At 32.5% G+C, this 4,957-nt stretch overlaps 1 protein-coding gene across 1 annotated transcript in view; it reads left to right on the top strand.

Moving 5' to 3' along the window:
- Positions 1-4,957, top strand: part of SI (sucrase-isomaltase (alpha-glucosidase)) — a 104,001-nt gene that overhangs the window by 10,510 nt on the left and 88,534 nt on the right. The window lies entirely within an intron of this gene.

Below are 4,957 nucleotides of genomic sequence, written 5' to 3'. Positions count from 1 at the left end.
TTTTTTTTTTCGTTTGTTTGCAGTGTGTTTTTTCTTTTTGCTGCATTATATGAGATTTTTATGGATTTTTGAATTTTCTTTTAAATCAAGTAATTGTTTTTTTTTCTTTTAAATCAAGTAACATTGAATTATGACAATATGTTTCATATGCCCATCATTAAAAATCAACATGTATATACAAAATTAAGTTCACAACTAAAAATTCAAATCCATCCTTCACCATTCAATTTTCCAATTTTTCCCAATTTCCCCACGCTCTACCACACTCCCTCTCCTGTAACTCCTAAACAATTTTCTAGTTCAAGAGTTTATTTTTTTCATTTAATTTTTTAACTTATCTATAGACTGCATATTTTTAGAATCATATGGTGTTTGCCTTTTTCAGTCTGATTTATAAAACTGTGTTTAATTTCCTCTATGTACACCAATTGTAGTAAATTACATTTTTCTATCATATTATATATATATATAAAATATGATAATATGATATATGCTATATATATTAATGATATATAATACATATATATGTATATATTCACACACGTATATGTGCTATATTATATGTAAAATTATATGGTATATATAATACATATTGTATATATAAATACATATATGTATATATTCACACACGTATATGTGCTATATATTATAGGTAAAATTATATGGTATATATAATACATATTGTATATATAAATACATATATGTATATATTCACACACGTATATGTGCTATATATTATAGGTAAAATTATATGGTATATATAATACATATTGTATATATAATACATATTATATATTGTACATATATATGTATCAGTCAATACATTCATCAATCAATAGACACTTAGGTTGTTTACAGTTCTTGGTTATTATAAATAGTGTTTCAAAAAACATGGGCATGAAATAAACTTCAAGAGATTTTGTATTTTGGGGGTAAATACCCAGAACTAGGGTAAAAGGAACATCTGGAAATTTTAGTTTTATGGATTACATATATATATATATATATATATATACATATATATATATACACACACACATATACATATATATTTACATTATTCTTCATTTTCATACAATGGATGCTCATCATCTTGTGTATGGTCCCCAAGGAATCCCCACCACCAATTCAATTGTGCATCATCACCACAGTTCCTGTGTTCTTCCCACCATGTTTTCATCCAATCTCTTCCTCTCCCTCTCCCCCAAATTATGTTTCTGATTTATAGTTGCCTGTTAATTTTGATTTTTACTTTGTCATAATTATATCCCCATACCTTATCTGGGTCCCTACATTCTTACTATAAGAGAAACCACCCAACAATTTTCTTTTTCTTTCTGGCTAATTTCACTAAGCATAATCACTTCCAGCTCCATCCACATCACTGTGAATGACATGAGTTTATTGTTTTGATTGCTGAGTAATATTCCAGTCGGCATATATTACCACATTTTCTTGATCCAATCAGCTATTTTTGATGTTTTCATTTGTTTCCATAGCTTACCTATTGTGAATAGTCAGAAATAAATAGTGAAGTATAGGTGCTTCTTTTGAATTCATGTTTTTGTGTCCTTTGGTTAAAACCCAGGAGTGGAATAGTTGGATCATACAAGAGGTCCATTTTTTAGTAATTTGAGGAACCTCCACACAACTTTCCCAAGTAGTTAAACCAAATTCCATTCCCATCAGCCATACTGGAAGTCCTAGCCAGAGCTATTAGACAAGAGAAAGACATACAGGGAATACAGATAGGGAAAGAGGAAGTAAAAGTATTGACTTGGAGATGATATGATAATATACATAGAGAATCCCTAAAAACTCCACATAAAAACTAATTGAGGTAATCAACCATTTTAGTAAAGTAGTAGAACTCAAAATCAACATACAACATACAACACCCCTTTTTATAATTGAAACAAATATAATACCTGGGAATAAACTTAACAAAAGAGGTCAAGTGATCTAGGAGACCCTGCCAAGAGAGCTAAGAGCATGTTGTTCCTATGCATAGTGGAGCAAGCAATCAGAAATGTGGCTGGATCTGTGCCTATGACTCTATTGATCTCCAAGGTGAGATACACACACACATACAACATAGTGAACTGAGTGAGTTAAAAGTGGCTATCTTCAATTTCTTTCTATGCACTCTGGCACTGCATGGATGTTTCCCGGTGGGAGAAAGTTGGGTATCTTTCCCAGTTCCCCACGGTGGGTACTTAAAATCCTAGGAACATAGACATTATGTAGGTGGCGGAAAAATTGTACTCCCCAATAATGAACCTAATCATTGTTGACCTGTGTATGCCTCACTGAACAGTTGAATAGGGTATATTCTGAAAGATAATTATGTGCTCTCCCTCATCTGCTGGAGCCAAAGAGAGTCTGTCCAACTTGGTGAGAGAAGGACAGTTATCACTCCTGATGGCTTTGGACTGTCCCTTACAGTTTCTTTCTTATCTTTACATTATTTTAAAGATTTATTTTATTTTTTAATTTATGCATATAATAGCTAGTGTGTAGGGAAGAGGTATGTGTCTGTGGGGGTGAGCTGAGAGTATTCACCAGAGATAGAATGGGAAGAACAAACCAATTAACTGAAATGCACTACAGAGGGCAGCAGTGGGTGAGACAGGAGAGGTCTGCTGCTCCATATTGGTCACCTCCCTGGCCAGGGATTGAGCTTATGCTGTGTTGTTGAGGATAACTTTGTAGTACTGACACTTAAACCCTTGTACTACCAGGGAGGCCCTATCCTTACAATTTTTTTTCTGTCCTAGGTCAGATACAGGTCCTTAAATTCCTAGATATGTCTGTCCCCCCCACGCACCTGTTGTCTTTAAAGGAAGTAGTGACTCAGGAGTATAGTACATCCATTATATTTTCTCTACCTCTCTGTCCTTTTTGTCTGCATTCATATTATTCACACTTTATTTTCCATGATTTCTGAAACAAGGTATGTATTTTTGACTACATTCTGGAATTGGAGATAGGTTGATAAGTCAATCTGAAATTATTTTCTCGTAATATAGGTGGAGTTTAACACACACATGCACAAGTATTTATGAAAACCCACTTTGGGATTTTGCCCTATAAGTAAGGATTATAATTCTTGCACAGGAGCCAGGCATCATTTAAACCAGTAGTTGAGTCATATGGGAATCCTTTAAAGGATGTATTCTCAATGATTCCAGTCCTCCCCTGGGGAATGACACAGTGGCAACAACAAAATGCTATTCTATTCTGCGGGAGACCTAGTGAACTTTGATATCATTGTAAGAGTGATTGTTTTCCTGAACTATTTTTCTGCTTGTTCATTATTTACATATGGAATTATGACTCATTTTTGTATATTAATTTTTAAGATGTTACTTACCTTCATTCATTTACTATAGCTAATAGATCTAGTAGATTTTTGTGTGTGTGTGTGATTCTCTAGATGTATTTCTTGCTTTCTGATTTGAATTAGTTTTATATTTTATTTTATATAAATTCTATTGCTAAGACTTCAAACACTATATGAATCAGTGGTGAATACAGTGGAAATCCTTTCCTTGTCTGTTGTTTAGAAAGAAGAAACTTTCAATTTTTGTCGTTGTGCTTGAAATTTTCTATAAATTTGTTATATATAATTGGAATTATGTTCAGTTACATTGCTTTTATTCTCAGTTTGATGATTGTATCAACTATAAATTATGATGACTCTTGTCTCACTTTTATGTATTTATTGAATAGATTTTATGTTCTGGCCATTTCTTTTCCTAATATGGTGCATCACATTTACTAATATGGGTATCTGAATCCTTGCAATGAATCCCATGTGATTAGGAAACATGATCCATTTTGTTTTATTTTATTTGCTTGGATTTTAAGAATGCATACATCTGTATTCATTTGACACATTGGTCTGTTGTTTTCTTCTCTTTTTTTTAAGCATGTCATTATATGGTTCCAAAATCAGGGTTATTTGGATTTTTGAAATGTTATGTACATTTTTCATCTTCAAATTTATTAGCGTATGAGTAGGATAGTTATTCATTTCAAAGAAACAGCTTGTAATTTTATTGATAATTTTGAATTACATGTTTAACTCAATTCATTAATTTCTTCTCTAATATTTATTCCCTTCCATATAATGGCTTTTTTTTTAAAGATTTATTTATTTATGCTTACAAAACTAGGGTACAGGCCAGAGGTGCAGGTGTGGTAAGAGGATTCACCAGAGACAAAGTGGGGAGCAGTACAGGCAAATGGACTGAAATACACTGCTGAGGGGAGCAGCAAGTGGGTCAGAAGAGGTCTGCCATGCCTTGTGGGTCAGCTCCCTGGCTGTGTATCAAACTTGTGCTGCAGTGGCTTCTGAGTGCTTCATACTGTGGTGCTTTAACTCATTGTGCTACCATGGAGAGGCTTCATATAATGACTTTTTAGTTTGACTTTTCGCTTTTATTACCTTTAGTTGCAAGTGTAGTTTTCTTATAGATGATCTCTGTTTCCACAAGTTGGCCTGTACTGTTATATTCTTTTCTCTTACAACAGATTCTGTTGGATCTAGCAGTTTCTGATAAGTCATGTATTCATTTTCATTTAATTAGTTATAATTTTTATTTTATCTTTCATTTCTTCATTGACACAGTAGTTGTCATTGAACAGTATGTTGTTCACCAGAGTTCTGTTTGTTTGTTTCTTAGTTTTGTTTTCCCTTCCTTATTTTTTGGTTAATTCTAGTTTCATGTTGTTATGTTTTGAAAAAATACTTTATATGATTTCAATCGACATACATTTATTGAGTGTTTATATATTTAGACATATAATTGATTCCTGAGAAAATGAGAAAGGAGGAAGGTTGTATATCATCCTTGTTGTCAGAAGTATGCAGCAAAATATCTATCTATTGTCTATGTCATCTAACTAGACACTTCAATAAAATGTTTCTTGATTTTCTGTCTGAATTATATGT

Source organism: Condylura cristata, unplaced genomic scaffold, assembly GCF_000260355.1.
Source record: "Condylura cristata isolate star-nosed mole 26May11 unplaced genomic scaffold, ConCri1.0 scaffold00003, whole genome shotgun sequence".
NCBI lineage: Eukaryota > Metazoa > Chordata > Mammalia > Eulipotyphla > Talpidae > Condylura > Condylura cristata.
This window is presented reverse-complemented; position numbering and strand designations above follow the sequence as displayed.